The sequence below is a fragment of the Dermochelys coriacea genome, chromosome 1 (genome assembly GCF_009764565.3).
Source record: "Dermochelys coriacea isolate rDerCor1 chromosome 1, rDerCor1.pri.v4, whole genome shotgun sequence".
Taxonomy (NCBI): Eukaryota; Metazoa; Chordata; order Testudines; family Dermochelyidae; genus Dermochelys; species Dermochelys coriacea.
Window position 1 is genome coordinate 284,339,466 of NC_050068.2, and position 16,461 is coordinate 284,355,926.

Here is a 16,461-nt window from a genome sequence, read left to right on the forward strand (position 1 = left end):
GGAGGAGCTTGGAACATACCTTATAATGTGGCTCATGCGCTTTCTTTAGGTTAATGGCCTTTGAGCATTCTTATGATTCACATAATTCCCCAGACCAGTCCCCTGGGGCACATACGAAGAGCTCATTCAAAGGACTTTTGAGAACAGGGTTTGAATCAGTCTAAAAATATTTCTCTAGGAATCTTGTTTCTTTCCTGTTTGTGATCCCAAGGTTTGTATGGAAATAAGCACTGGGCTAGATAATTATAGATTAAATAATAGATCACTGTACCCTGGAGTGCAGTGGCACTAAAATAATTTAGGGGTCATGGTTGGTAACCAACTGAACACGAGCTTCCAGTGGCATGCTGTAGATATGAGGCCAAATGTGATCTTTGGATATCAACACGGGAATATCAAGTAGGAGCAGAGAGGTGTTATTACCTCTGTATGATGTATTAGAGAGTCCTTTACTGGAATACTTTGCCCAGATCTGGTTCCCTACTTCAAAGGGATGTTGAAAAAGTAGAAAGGTTTCAGAAAAGATCTACAAGAATGATTCAAAGTCTAGAAATTTGCCTTATAATGAGAGACTAAAGAAGCTCAATCTATTTAGTTTTTCCAAAGGCTAAGAGGCGACTTGGTCTACAGGTAACAACACAAAGAGATTTTTGACAGCAGAGGTCTGTTTAAACTAGCAGAAAAAGGCATAATGAAAGTCAATGGTTGGAAGCAGAAGTTCAACAAATTCAGATCTCAAGTAAAGTGCAAAATTTTAACAGAAAGGGTAATTAACCATCAGAACAATTTACCTAGGGATATGCGTACTCCATTGCTTGAAGTCTTTAAAACAAGAATGGATGTCTTTCTAAAAGCTGCAGCTCAAACAGAAATTATGGGTTTGATGCAGAAATTGCTGGGTGAGGTTCTGTGACCAGTGTTATGCAGGGAGTCAGTGTACATGACCATAATGATCCATTCTGGCCTTAAAATCTATGATATTATGAACAAATTTCTCCATATTTTTATAAGGTTGCATTCAGCATCAGATTAACTGTGTTACTTATAAATATTACCATTGAAATATCCCTGTACCACAAGTGCACTATGCAGACTGGAGTTAGAATTCTTAAGGATCACAGTATAAAAAGCCATGGAGCTTTTTCTATAAGTGAAAAGGATTATTACTGATAAAGATGGCATTAGGACCCTCAGAAGGAGAAACGGTGTAAATGAAATTAAACTATGAAAAGAATTGGGATCAGAGTGATAGCATCATGCTATATGGTTACTGAAAAAGAAAAGAGGGAGGGAGAATAAATTTGACATGAACATAAAGAGCATCATATTTTAATATGAAGATATGAATTAAAAAGTCATGAATGAACTAAATTATCTGAAAAGGAAAGACATTGATTTATCATCGGAGTAAATCAGGCAGAAAGTGAGATAAGGGAAATGGGAATGGAAAACTAATACTAGAAAGAGAAAATGAATATATTAATAGGCCTTATTACAAGTCAGTGATAGGAGGGAATACATAATAGATATCTTGAAGACTAATAGAATTAGAAGAAATTCTGAAAAAGCAGAGGTTACTATTAAGTGAAAGTTATCAAAAATATTAGCATTATTCTGCAATCCATTCTTTTGGCTTTCTAATGATTTTTTAAAACTTTTAAATCTAGGAACAGACCAGTTATTTGAAATTATTATCTTTTAATTCAGAGATGATTCATGACTGAATAATACTGAAAACTTGGTATATGCTCTTCTGCTTTGCGTTTGTGTCCATTATGTCATGATCAACATTTTTGACCACAGGCACCTGTGTGCAGAATTGACAGGTGCACAGTTGACAGATTCACAGATGGGGAGATTCCAGCATTCAAAAAAATTGAGAATACTTTTTGAAAATTTGGTACGTAACCACAATAACCGGTTTAAGCATATTTAAAAAGAAGGGAGAATGAATTTAAAAACTGGGCCCTAAATGGATTGCATCTAATTTTACAGGGGCTGGCCACATTACAATATGTTATTGTGTGAGGGAACCCAACAAGGCTGGATTAAGGCAGGGGCTTTAGAGGCTGCATCCCAGGGCCTCAGCTCAAGGGGGACCCTGCAAAAATAAATCACAGGCAACTCCAGGCCACTAAAAGTCCTGTGGTGCAGCAGGGCTCAGGCAGGCTGTCTGCATGCCATGGCCCCACATTGCTCCCTGAAGCGGCCGGCTGCTAGCACGTCTCTGTGGCCCCTGGAGTGGGGGTGGTGGGAGGTGGCTCTGTGTGCTGCCCTCTTCCCCCCCAGCACCATCCCCACAGCTCCCATTGGCCAGGAACCAGCCAATGGGAGCTACGGAGGTGGCGCTTGTGGGTGCAGGCAGCGAACGGAGACACGCTGTCCTGCTCCTCCCAGGGGCCACAGAGATGTGCTAGCAGCCAGTTGCTTCTGGGAGCGGCATGGGGCCATGACATGCAGGCAGCCTGCCTGAGCCCTGCTGCGCCGCTGACTGGGAGCCACCTGTGGTAAGCAGCTCCTGGCCGGAGCCTGCACCTCCCACCCCATCCTTCACCCCTGCCCCAGATCACAAACTCCCTCCCAGACCCCGCATCTCCTCCTGCACCCCAAACCCCTTCCCCAGCCTCCTCCTGCACCAAAGTCCCTCCCAGGAAAAAGATTTGTATACAAGGGCCCCACAAAACTAATAGCCCTGGGCCCACAGGAGAGTTAATCTGGCCATGGAATCCAGGTATAACATATCCCAACCTGGTTATAACCTAGTTGCATTTTTGTAAGTGTTCACAAGACCTCAGTCTTCTCTCCAACCTGAATTCTTTAAACATCTAGCACAGTTTGGAGAATGTTAAGTCCCAGCTACTTTACAAAATGGAGATGTATTATAAGATTATCTCTGATATGCCCGGCTGCTACTCTGAAATATGATATGATTGTAGCTGTAGGGCGGACGGACTTTAAAAACAAAAAGTTCTTGTTTGGGAAATGTTTTGAGTACACAAAGGAAAAACCTGTCTCTGTGCTGCAGGATAGTATAGGCACTCTTTCTTAGAGAATAAAAAGTAGAGCATTTCCTGCCAGCCAGTTCAGAGGTGCACCAGGCTACAGATGTCAGGGACTGTTAAAATAATAATGTGGAAGTTGTTTCTTGCCCATAGACTGCTTATTTGCAAAACCAGCAAGCTCAGATTTTTTTTGTTAAGCTTCTTCTTTAAAATGAAGCAGTACAAATTTCCATCTGTCTGAATAATAATAGACATGCCATATTATCCTATTAGGCTGATTCTAAATATAGCTGGATTCTGTTTCTTATAAGGATTTTTTTTCTTTGTGAAAAAATACAGCACCAAGGTTGTATGAAGATTTTAACAATTTCTTTTCATGGACATACATGTTTTGAGATAATGTAATGCAGCATTTTGCAGTTTGAAGGTGAACATAAACTAGTGAGTTGGCAACTCTCATTTTTCTATATTCTGCTTGCATGAACAGAGATCAGGCAAGGCTGCTCATGAACTGAATCATTCATGGGCGGTGGAGCAGATGGGAAAGACTTGAAATCATAGCTCTCTAACTCTTGGCAAATCTGCTGTTCGCTTACCAGTAAACTCTTAAATTGTGGATCATCCAGTCAGGTGGAAAATGTAATAATCCTGTGATTCCAATGGTGGAAAGGTTAAATTGTACAACTTTTATTTAAGCAATGCCTTTTCATTATCTTGCTCTATTCTGTTTAGAAACTGTCCCAAACAATTTTGATTGGAGTTCATAGGCAACAGAAGGAGTTTAGTAAATACTCTTTTGAACCATTACTTAACACTTAGCAATTTTGCTTTTGATTTGTGAGGATTGGGGAGATACAGATGTTAACAATCTTAAACCCAGCAAAGCATTTAAACACATGCTTTAACTTTAAGAGTATGGGTTATCTCTGCAGTCCGTTATTGGATCGAGGTGTTAGTGAATGACTGTCCCAGGGTGAAACCCTGGCCCTACTGAAAGCAAAACTCTATTTACTTCAATAAAAGAGAGGATTTCACCCCCACACCCAGTCTTGAGAAACAACTTTCATCTAATTCAGGCTTTTCTAAAACATTTCACCATGGCTCACAAGTACTTAAACAAATGCAAAGTGAAATCAAACAGAATGAGGCCTGATCACAGATGCTAAAATTTGAGAGAACTGGTTGTACATAAAAAAAACTAGAAGGGAAACATCGTTTTTGCTATTTTAAAGCTTTAAGTTAATACAGCTTGGTGAAGAGTTAACAAATAAACAGTGACTAAGGGCAAGACCATTACTTGGGAGATATAGAAATAGTAGGCAAGTCTAAATTTCAAAGAGAAGCATCACAATCTTATTGCGTTTGTCAATGTTTGTATATAAATGTTGTCCGTGATACAATTGTTTTTCCTGTTAGAAAAGAAGGAGGCAGTGTACTAAGTACTCACACTGACAAAATGACCTGATTCAGGGACCTTAACAGATCTGTTTTGTAAAATATGAAAGAAAAAAGGAAAACATTATAGTACACAAAAAATTAGGCCTTTCGCAGGGGGAGAACTTTCAATACTAAAGCCTTTACATCAGCTGCTATAAAACTGTTGAATAGCCTGTGTGAGCAAAGTATTTTTGCAAATGTTTAGCTGTTAAGATCTTTTCTGACTTAGTTGTTTTGACCAGAACAGGACAGTGCAAACTTTTTTTTTGGACAGGTCCCCTGGCCTCTTTAGTTTTAGTAGGGAAAACCATAAAGCAGGAATACAAGAAGAACAGTGCCCTTTAGAGTGCCTTTGGGAGAAGGCTTTTTTAAGTGAAGTGAACATGAATATATAAATAAATATATATTTGTATATATAATATTGTGAATAAAAATAAAACTCATTACTTCTAGCTTTTTGTGTGTTTTGATATGTGATACTTGTTTCCTAAATTTTTAATCCCACTGGTCTTCACTTACCCCTCCCACAGAAATGCCAGATTGATCTCTTGGCATTTTCACTGCATTCTTAAATGTAGAGGGGACTTCTCCTAACCCCACAGGGAAGAACAGAGCCTGATCCCCCAAACCCTTCAGATGCCCCAAGATCCATTGGAGGCATAAAGCCATTTACAAGAAAGCACAGTATTGCTGTACTGGCTCCTGGACCTCCTATTCCTTTCCTGGATTCCCTGGTAGTGAAATTCTATTGAAACCTGACTGTTATGGCTTCTTGGCTGATGGCTGCTTCTGAAACACTCCTTGGAGTAGCTTTATTCACTTGGAAAACTTTTCACACTCTGACTTCCCTTGCTTTCCTCTATGGATATGTTTACACTGCAGTAAGAAGTGTGGATGCAGCATGTGTAGACATATCCAAGATAGCTTTGATCTAGCTAGCTTGAGTAACAGCAGCAAATTTGGCATGCCCTGTATAAGCCCACCCAGGACCCTGGGTGCATATTCAAGCAGCTAGCCCATGCCTCCATGGCTTCACTGCTACTGTAACTAGAGCTAGCTAAATCAAACTAGCTCAGCTAGGTCTACACATGCAGCAATCATACCTCTGATTGCAGTGTAGACATATGCTATGTCTTCTCAGGTCTCCTGTACACACACACACACACACACACACAATCCCAGAACCCATCTTCCATGCTCCCATTCCATGCCACCTCCATGGACCCTCCTCTATGCTCCTGAGGTCTGCTGCACTCATTAATCCCCCCCAACATGTCCTGCCCATGTCTATCAATGTACCTCCTATTGCTGCCATCTCCCAGAGTACCTATATTGTGTGTATGTGCCTGGGTGAAGGAGTTATTGATAGAGAGCCAAATTGAATACATGAATTTTGAATTTAGTTCTAAAAGTGGTGGAGTGCAAGGTCACCTTTTGTGGGAATGAGTTTCCTAGTCCGGGTCTAGGACTGGAAAAAATTCTGTCTTCCACTCTGACAAACCTTCCACTTGATAGTTTCATTGTGTCATTGCCTGTAGCTGTTGTGGGAGGTCATGGTTTTGGAGGGAGAAACACAAGGCAGCTGGATCTAGCTGCCTGGAGGACTTTGAATATCAGGACAGAAATTTGAACAGGACGCTGTTCAGTGGGAAGCCAGTGAGGACAGCAGAGCACTAAGGTGATGTGTTTGCAGAGCCGATGGCCTGCTGCTTTTGTTTTTGTACTAACTAGAATTTTTTCAGGGTTTGAGGCTTCATTCTGAGAAAATGAATTACAAAAGCGCTGGAGGTTACAAATGCATAGGGCACTGTGGCCCGGTCTGTGTCCAATAGCAGGGGGTGTTTTGTTTAAAATATATATATCCTATATAACACTTCTTTCACACCTGGATTCATTCTTCAGCCTTGCTGAGGGGCAGATTTCAACAGCATCTTTCTTATGGCAATGGAAATGAGGAGCATTAAACTATTCTTCATTTAATTTTTGTAAGAAAACAATGAAAGTTAAGAGTAGCACAGCTGTGGGTAGAGGGTGACTGGAACCTACTATCACGTTAGCAGAGGCATAGAAGAGCATCAAAAAGCCTAAAAAGGTAACACAGAAATTTAATTCAGAAATCAATTCCCAAAACATATACGTGGATGTATTAATATATCAGATATAATGATACTGCGGAGAGAGGGTTGAGTCCCAAAAGTAACGGAGTGTGACAAAAAGAATGGAAAAAAGGGCATAGGTTTTGCCTATATTATTTTTGACCAGATTGCAATATTGCGCTAACTTTGCAATTCTAAAATAAATACAACAAATTAGGTATTAGAACATTAACTAAATGTGAAGGGGAAATCATTCCCCCTGGGTAACCATAATAATTTAATGTTAAGAAACATTCTGAGATGTGGATCTTGGACAAAAATAGTTTATCAACAGTTAAATCTAGTTTGTTATTACTTGCAGAAGGTATTGTGATCTTCTGAACTACATTCTACTGTGTATTTTACTGGAAGATCATAGATTGTATACAATTCACTCTCTTACTTTAATTCAAAACTCCAGCGCAATATTTGGCTATTTTTTATTTAAATAATAAATGTCTCTTATAAAAGACTGTGTCACCTATTGGGAGATGCATGATTCCTACTTGTATATCCCTAGGAGCATATCACTTGCCCTGCGACTCTCTTTGAGGCCCAGAGCTGGTGTGTGTAACAAGTGTGACAGCCCTTACAATTGAATGTTGATTTGTGTGATACCTAAAAAAGGTTTCAGTAAACCAGGTGACTCTTTTGTTGTCCATACAAGAAACAATGTTATGTGATAAGCTCATCTACCACAAAGTTAGGAGGACATTTCTGCTATAGGAATTATTTGTTTTCTCCTTTAATTAAGAATTAAACATATAATTTTGCTGCTATGCAGTGAATTTTACTTATATTTCTACTTTTATGTAAACCGAGCTCTTTGTTACATGTATCAGGACTCTATCTCTCCCCCCACCCCCCAATGTCTTGCATAATGGATTGTACCCTCACAGAAGTATTCATTTTAGAATTATATTACTTCTCTGCTTTTGCAAGGTCAGGTACACTGAATACCATAAATTGTACGCTGTCCATCAGAACACAAAGTATGTGTATGGGAGAAAGGCTGGAGTACGTCTCATTGATGGTACTGAACTTGCGGGAGGTGGGCTGCTACTCTAAGGAAACTGTTTAGACACATGGACCTTGAAGGGACTGCATGAGGGAACATAAAGGACAGAAAATCCTCTTATTCCTGCACCCCAGCACTCTCACAAGCTCATACGATGGCTAGGCTGACTTGAGGGATGGAACATAGTTACAGCAGGCAACAAACAAATGCTTACTGAGGCCTACATTCACATGCTGTTGCTGCCTCTTGCTCACAACTGAGGAACCAGTGAGCTCTGAAGGAGAGGATAGCAAGAACCAAGAGCAGTTTAACAAAGGTAAGTCTACATTTTAAAAAATGTGTTATCCCTCATCTATCTGGGCTTTGGAGAAGGAAGGAAATTCTGCGCCAGGGACAGAACTCTGGTGTGCAAAGGGGAAGCCCATGACAGAAGTGATAGTTTGGGAAGGAGAGTTTGGATCAGAAATGTGGCTTTAAAGGAGGAAGAAGATACTTAGACGTGGGCACACAAAGGAGCTCCTGGAGTGGAAGGGGACTGTGAAAGAAGGGGGATTGGGCTCAAAAGAGTACATCAGAGAAGGGAGAGTGGAGAGAAGGAAGTTGAATTCATCATGACTATGGAGGGAGAAAGAATCTCAGGATTAGGGGTCAGGACTCTAGCTCTCAGGCTGGAGAAAGAGGTTGGTAGAATAAAGTTTCTATGTTGGAGGAAATGTCCGGAAGGGTCTTGGGGGATAGGGGCCAATATTTTGGCATTTCTGGCCCTTGGTCAGCGTTAAGATACTCCTGTCACCAACACAGTTCAGACCTGCAGAAGCCCATCACCTCCTTGGCATATATAAGCCCATGTAGTGTCATAGGGTAAGCCCTGTTGTCCCATACAAGGGTTGATAAATGTTAAGTTCATTTTGTTTTAAATTAGAAAAGGCAAAAGTTAAAATAATGACCCCCCACAAAAATAGACAAGGGCTAAAATATGAATAATAATAAATAAAAAATAAATGGGCCAGACTCTGATACCATCCATCCTATCGAGTAGCTCATTACTCTGTGAGTCATCCCATTGATTTCGCTGAGAGCAAGGGAATCAGAATCTGGCCTTGAAGAAACGAGTGAATGAGAAAGAGAGGCCAGGGTTAAAATGCCAAACAAGGCACACTAGGTTAGGATTAATAACCAACAAAAATCAAGAGTGGTAGCCGCTATAGGGTCAAGGTATAAAAAGGGGGAATACGTACAGTTTATTATATTAAAAAATGGAACTAACAAGACTTATGGCCTATCTGTTTGGGCCTGATTCTGTGTCCAATGCCCTTGGATTTCAGAATCACACCCTTTGCTTGTGTGTCGTAGTTTTTTCCCTCAGTCTGTTTTCATCCTTTTAGAGCAGCGGTGTCCAATACGTTCGCCACTAGCCACATTTGGCTAATAGGCTACTGAATTGTGGCTAATGCATGTGGCTTTTTTATAATGTAGCTTAATGTGGCTTTTTTGTAATGTGGCTAATAAAAAAAATTCAAAACCACAAGTGTGGCTAGCAGTGTGGCTAGCATTGAATTTCTATTGGACACCACTGTTTTAGAGTTTGATTGTACCAGGTATGCACAGTCAACAATAAGGGGGAATGTAGAACTGAACCACCACTGGGAGCCTGAGGGGACATTTTGCTGGTTTCTGGAATTCCTGGGTGTGGAAAGATTGCATACCCACTACTCAAGGCCATGCAGCTGACCTCCTCCTTGCCCTTTTTGGGGCACCATGTCCCCACAAGGGAGTAAATACAGTAAATAATCCCTGTGCTCCTCCAAGTGCAGAGGATGCAATTCTGGCCCTCATGCACTCTTCTTATCCCATTCCTACCATTGCACACCTAAGTAACAGCTAGGCAGAAGCTGGCCCTTTCAGTACATCTACACTGCGCAAGAGGTATGTTTTGCAGCTTGAGTATCCGTGTTAGCTTTAATCTAGCTAGCTCACTAAAAACAGCAATGAAGACACAGAGATAGGAGCTTCGGCATGGACTGCACAAGCCTGCCTGCCTTTCCCCAGGGTACGTACTCCTTTGTGCAGCCTGCCCTGTCTTTGTTGCTATTTTTAGCACTCTAGTTAGATTAAAGCTGGCATGGGTAAATCTACACAAGCTGTAAATCACACCACCAGCTGCCAGTGTTGACGTGCACTTATTAGACTGCATGCTCTTCAGAGCAGATACTGCCATGCCTTCTATGTATGTACAGCATTTAGCACACTTTGGAAATAGTTTATAAAAATAAAATACATAATAGATTATTTACGGTAAATATAAAAACTAGATGGGGTCTCAAGACCCTGAAGATCCTAAAGCCTGGAACAGTTAGACTGCTTTTTGGCTCATGTGCGTCAGCCTGAGACTTTGAGGTTACTGTGGAATGAATGGGCGTGTGCAGAAACCACTCTTGGGGAAAAAACTATGGTTTCAGATGATAGCAGGCCCTCTCCCACCCTGATCCCCATTATTCAGTCAAGTTTAAACATCTTAATTTGGTTCTACATAGAGAAAATGTATGTTTTCTTTTGAAATGCTGTTTTCTTTCAAGATCAACTCCAGCCCAAGTTGCGGCAGTTTCAAAGAGACATCAAAAGCAGCAGTAGCTAAGGTTGAAGCACAAGTGCTGGTATACAGTCTAACTGGTGCATGTTGGCTGGAGAATTAACAAGATTCCAAGGCCCTCCAAATTCATTTTATATAACTTCAAATGACCATGCATTTCTGTTAAAAAAATAACTAGGCTATTTTAAATAACACATTAATTCCCGCCCCCAAAATAGAAATAAAAAGAAAACAATTGAGCACTAAATTCCATCATCACATCCATGCAGTTGATCTCAGATCAGGGGATTCACTGACAAAGGGTGGGTTGTTTCGTCACACATTTACATAGAGATCCAAGGGATTGCCTCTTCCTCCAAATAGTGTTTGAGGCTGACTCCACATTTCTTCTGTTTCAAGAATAATAGATCCACAGAGCAGGATGTGCTTTGGCAAAAACAAGACACTTTTAGTGTTAGGCACTATTACACCAGAGGCTTCTGCTCTGAAACTGGCTTAAACAAAAGACTAGTTCAGGTGGAAACATTAGAACATCCTTTAGGTGGCATAAAGGAAGCAGCACAATGTAGTGGCTAAAAGCCCATCCTTTAGAGCTAGAAGCCCTGGGCTCTGTTTCAGCCTCTGCCATTGCTATTGTATGACCTTGGGGAAGTCACTTCTCTGTGCCTCAGTTTTCCCATCTGTGGAAAGGGGATAATGTCACTTGTCTGCTTTTGAAAAGTATTGTGTGAAATTCACTTCTGCACAGAGATTCCACCCCTGTGCACTATTTAAGTCTTCAAAATAGGACATAAGTGGTGCTTAGATCTTGCTTGGACTTTTGAGCAGTGATGAATTTCCCCTCTCAAGATCTACATTTGAAAAGTGCTATAGATGTGCCACATATGAGTACTATAACAGATGTGCTTCACGCTCTTCAGAAGTAGATTCAAGGGGGAGACGGGTTAATATAGCCACCATATTTTTCACACACAGATCTGCTAATGAAAAGGTCCCAGTGGAAACATCAGCACTCAAGGAGATTATCAGTAGTTGGTACGCTGAGGAGAATTTTAGTCCAATGAAAATGTTGAGAGCCTGGCACAGAACTTAATCCTGCTTCCTAAGTGATCCATACCTTTTGAAAGGAAATTATATCCATTTCCTTCAGACCAGCATATACTGACATTTCAATAAATAGAAAGCACTTTCCAGTGTGTATGAACTGAGGAATACATATGCAAATTAACTGGCCATTTGAGACTTCTGTATTGAAAAAATGGTGCAGTTTTCCTTTGCTTTTCCGTAAAATGTATGTGTGAGAGGGAGAACAGAAACTGGTTATCCACAGTGAGACAGGAATTTGTGTTATATTATATACAGCTGCATAGAAATGAGAGGAATCTCACAACACATGTTTTTTCCCAGTAACAAACAAACTAGGCTTCACTACTGCGTAAGCTAGTAATGGTGTGGGGAATGTCATCACACTTATTCTTGAAAAGCAGATATGTATGTTCTTTCAACTTAATGACATGCCTGTCATCAAATATTGCAATTGCTTCTCTTTTTGGAACCTCACTGCTTGGTGATCAAAAACATGATTTGTTGAATGGAAGGTATTGCACAGGCGTTACTCTAATAACCTTTTTGACCCTTTTGGGAAATTGTGCAGAATAATCCAGTAGTATAGAATCTTTTTTGATTTTTGTGTTGGGCATCTGACCCTTTTCTCAATCCCACAGAAATACAATTTAGATAGTTGTTGCCCGGTAGGACGATATCCTCCGCATATTTAGATTAGAAATGAACTAAGAAGCCTCTTCTGTTTCTGTTTGTAGCTGGGAAAAAAAGCAGCTTGAAGCAATACACATACCTCTAGTTCCATAGCAACATTTTGCAGCCTTGCTCAGTGCAGACTTGCAAAATTGAGAAACTGTTATATTATACTAGTGACGATATGTGAATGTATTGTCATAGCGCACGTCTAAAAATCCCAGAAAAAGTAAAATAATAATATATGGGAACAACATTCATCTAATCTAATGAATATATAATAGCAAGTTTTCTTCACTACTTTTTATAAATTTAACCATAACATTACCAACAATAACCTTTTTATATGTATTCCCAGGTGACACAGCTGGTACTTCTATCACTATCAAAATGGGTTAAATGTTTTGGGTTTATTTGCTTTTTAAACTTTTCCCTTCTTAAGGAGAAGAAAGAGCTTCTGATTTCATTTTCTCTTTCCATACTGGCATCAGCCCTACAAGGGATTACCCTATTGTATTATTCTTCCTTCTACTACACAGCTCAGAGATTTTTATGCAATGGATACTAAAATTTAGCCCTTAATGTTCAATAAGAAGATATTAATACAATATGTTGTCAAGTAGTAGTAACACTTTTTATGATGGGTGGCCATATTGTTTTCAAGTACTTTTCCAGTGCGGAGGGAATTTACCAATATTGTGGTTGCCCCTGTCATATTTATGCACACATCTCATGCCATTAAATTAATTAAAAATCTGTTATATCAGTTTTATAAATTATAAATTTACATGGCAACCATAAGCACAATGGGTACTCCAGCTGCTTAAATAGTATTCACTGAACTTAAGTTTCAACAAATTATTTTGGACTAGTCCCTTTAGCCAAGAATTTGTACATTTGTAAGTACTTGTTGAATATTTTGAACAAATAATTGTTTCATGTTGGGTGAGCTGGTCATTTTGAGTATTCATTGGAGGGGGACATATTCACCCCTATGCAGATGACCTGCTCAAGGGCCGTGCAACTCTTAATTATTGGGTACATAACATTAGTATTTGCTCTCTTCTCAGGGTTAATTTCATTATATAGTGAATGATTAATAGCAAATACACCAAATGATGCACATCTGTTACAAATCTATGAAATGTGCAAATATTTCCACAGAAATCCAGTAGTCATTCAAATATTTGCAAATAAAAAATAGGATGCCCTCTTCCCCACAACAAAATCACTATTCAGCTAGCTCTAATAGGCATACACACCTGTCTCATCTATTACTTTATTCACAGCATGCCCATGCTCTTTCAAGAACTGCATGCCTTTATACCAAATCTGATCACTAATATGGTGCATACTGTTACATTTGAGTGTTCACAGTGTGTTGCTAAAAAGTCTCTTTAACATTATATGTTGTTGTGTGCATGACGTCTGCCCCCATGAAATGGGGGTACAAAAATAAATAACTGTCTAGATGTTTATTCTGCATGATGGAACAAAGATAAATAGCCAGCAGCTACACTAGTGCAGGTACATTTTCAACAAGCCCATCCTTATGAGCTGAAAAAGTGTAATTGGGAGGACCATGATAAAGTTTTGCTATTCCTAACAACCACACCGCAATGTGACCTTAATGTTAGGGAGTGCAGTGCTTCTGAACCATTTCAATACCTTAATCCCCTTGCCTTATTGGCACCACCCCGGAATCCCCCAGGCCTTTAACTAAGATCCCTCCTGCCATTTAGAAATATGGGAACGGCAGGATAGTCGCAACTCCCCAATATCTGTTCACAACCCTCCTGAGGGTCATGATGCCCAAGCGGAGCACCACTTAGCGAGTATTAATTAGTATTCCCCAAGATTTCTAACCTTTACTTATTATATTATGGTAGTGTCCATGGGCCGCAGTGAGAATAGGACCGCTATTGTTCTGGATGCTGTTCAAACAGTTAAATGAGTTCCTTGCTGAAGACAGCTTTCATGGTATATTTATCCTAAGGTGTATTTGTGACTCTGTTATATATTTCACTTTTTTCTTCTCTAGGGATGCTGTATGCTGAAGGGGAGCATCTAGACTTAAAAGCAGGAGTGTTAAAAAGGGGCCGTTAGACGGAGTGAGGAGTCAAACACATCACCGGATTGATTTAAGATAAAAGTAAAGCAAGTTTGTTTAATAAAAAAAAGTGAGTTCAAGTATAAGAGATAAAGTTAGAAATGGTTACCAACCAATTTAAAGTGAAAAATGCTTTATACGTGACTAAGATTTAACAAAATTTCAGTCTTGGTTCAAGGTTAGATTCTTAACCAATCTTTTGCTTTCCAGTCATGGCTTTCTCTCAGGACCTTCCACAAAAGTACAAGGTTCTGATTTCCTTTGTCCTCCTAGATGAAAGATTTTTACCCAAGCTGATTTCTCTCCTATATTCAGTTCCCAGAAACTTCAACCCCTTGGCTGAAGGGTCCATCTTTCTCAGCTTGCAAGAGCTCTGGCTCCAGGTCTGTCCAGTGATGGATGTCAAAATGGACTCTTTTCATGCATTATTTCTTCCCAAACTTGCTGTTTTGTCCCTAGCCTCAGGAGGACCCCTTTCTGTTCTTCCCTTTCTGTGGACTTCCGCTACCCCTGCTCATTCATATGTAAATAGGGATTTCCATTGTTTTTAGCCACATCTTCATTGGAGACAGGTACATAGCTTCCTTCATGTCTGTCTGGTAGAAAACCTTTTGAAATAAAGCATTTTTTAGAATGTCAGTAGAATTATTCACCTTGGTCTCAGAAGTTCTGACTGCAGCCTAGTCATTCAAAGTCTGACTATGAAAAGACAAAAGATAAATGGTTTCCTTAATGTATTTGTTTTTGAAACAAATCAACAACATTTATTTCAAGAAAGAAAAGAATCCATGGTTTAATCATGAATGGATCACCACAAGTATTTGATGTTAACTTTGAACTGAATTCAGCCCTCGATAATGGCCTTAGAACCCCTACTGACAGTCACATACAGATATTAGGCCAAATTCTGATCCCCTTACTCATTTTAGGTAGCATGTTGCTGCGCAAGTAGTCCCAATGTCTTTAACTGGACTCTCTGTGGAGTGAGGCCTAGACTCACAAGGGTATTTAGGCTCTGAACTTTCCATTGAAATACCTTTGTGGATCTATGTCAAGGTACTATTCAATATGAGCAAGGGATATCTGGCCTATTCTGATGACGTTGATGTTAGTGAGATTCCATGGGAGAAATGGAAGACATTTGGCCCTATTTCAGCTGTGTTTGGTTACTTGTGATGGATCAGGCAATTCACATAGCTTTGTATCTGTTCCCTGATTGGATAAATGCACAAGGATTTCTGGAATAAATATTGCCTTGTGCAGGTTTAAAATTCCATTTCTAGAAAGGCAACTTTCAAATTTGCTTTCTGGGTGAAATACATTTCTCTTTAGAGGGCCAGCACAACATCTCTCCATCACCTAAGTCCCAGGTGAATTTTGAAGACTTCAGTGGTGCATAGGCCCTGTGTTGGTGTTCTCAACAGGGGGGGAATTTCACCCAAATTAAACTGAGGTGTCAGTAAAATGCAATTCCATAGGTATTTACCTAAAGCAAAACACAAGAAGAGTGTGAACATGGCTGGAGTGCATGTATTTAAAAATAAGTGATTATTTATGTCAAATGTTTTACAGCTTACACCCAGCTCTAAAGAGCAGACTCTTCTGTGTTATAAAATGGATCTAATGAAGAAGCATTTTATAGAACCAAACTCACACTTTTGAAAAGAGAAGAGGCAAGTATCTGAGTGCCCACATGTATTCCCTCAACCCTAACCTCCCCACTGAAGGGATAGGATGTGTAATTACATTACTGCAAGACTCTGTGTCACAAAGACTCCATTTGGAGCTTAATTCAATTCCCATCCCAGTCCCTGGAAATCTTTATACTGACTTAACTGGGAGTTGGCTTGTGCCTTAGTTACACACACAGGATTTCCAGGAGTTGTTAAACCCAGGACAGCTGTAAGTGTAGGCCCTTAAAGGTGATATTTCATTGAGTGACAGTGTCTGTCAATCAGCGTTAGAGGGACATGCTCTGTGATGTCATTCCTGGAAATATTAGCAGGAGCAGCATGTCCATGAGAGAGGCCATTCAATGTTAGTCCTATAGCACAAGGATGCAGGATACTGGATAAATACCCATGGTATCAGAGTTATGCCTGGAACTGTCCATCATTAGGACTAACCCTGCTTGCTTCACTCATACAAGTAGCCCCACTGAAGTCAGGGATATTGCTTGCCTGATTCAAGACTGCCAGGTCTAGCCTTTAGTCTATGTACATATACTTTCCCCATAGTCAATAAACACATATACTTTCCACAGTGTCATTGGTGTACTATGTCAAATTCTATGCACCTTTTAAAATTCCTTACAGCTAATAAAATCAATTAACATTTATTTCTGATAAACATTTTGCTGATCATTCCCTCTCATACTAAACTATATTTGAAAGGTAATATACTGAAATGATTGA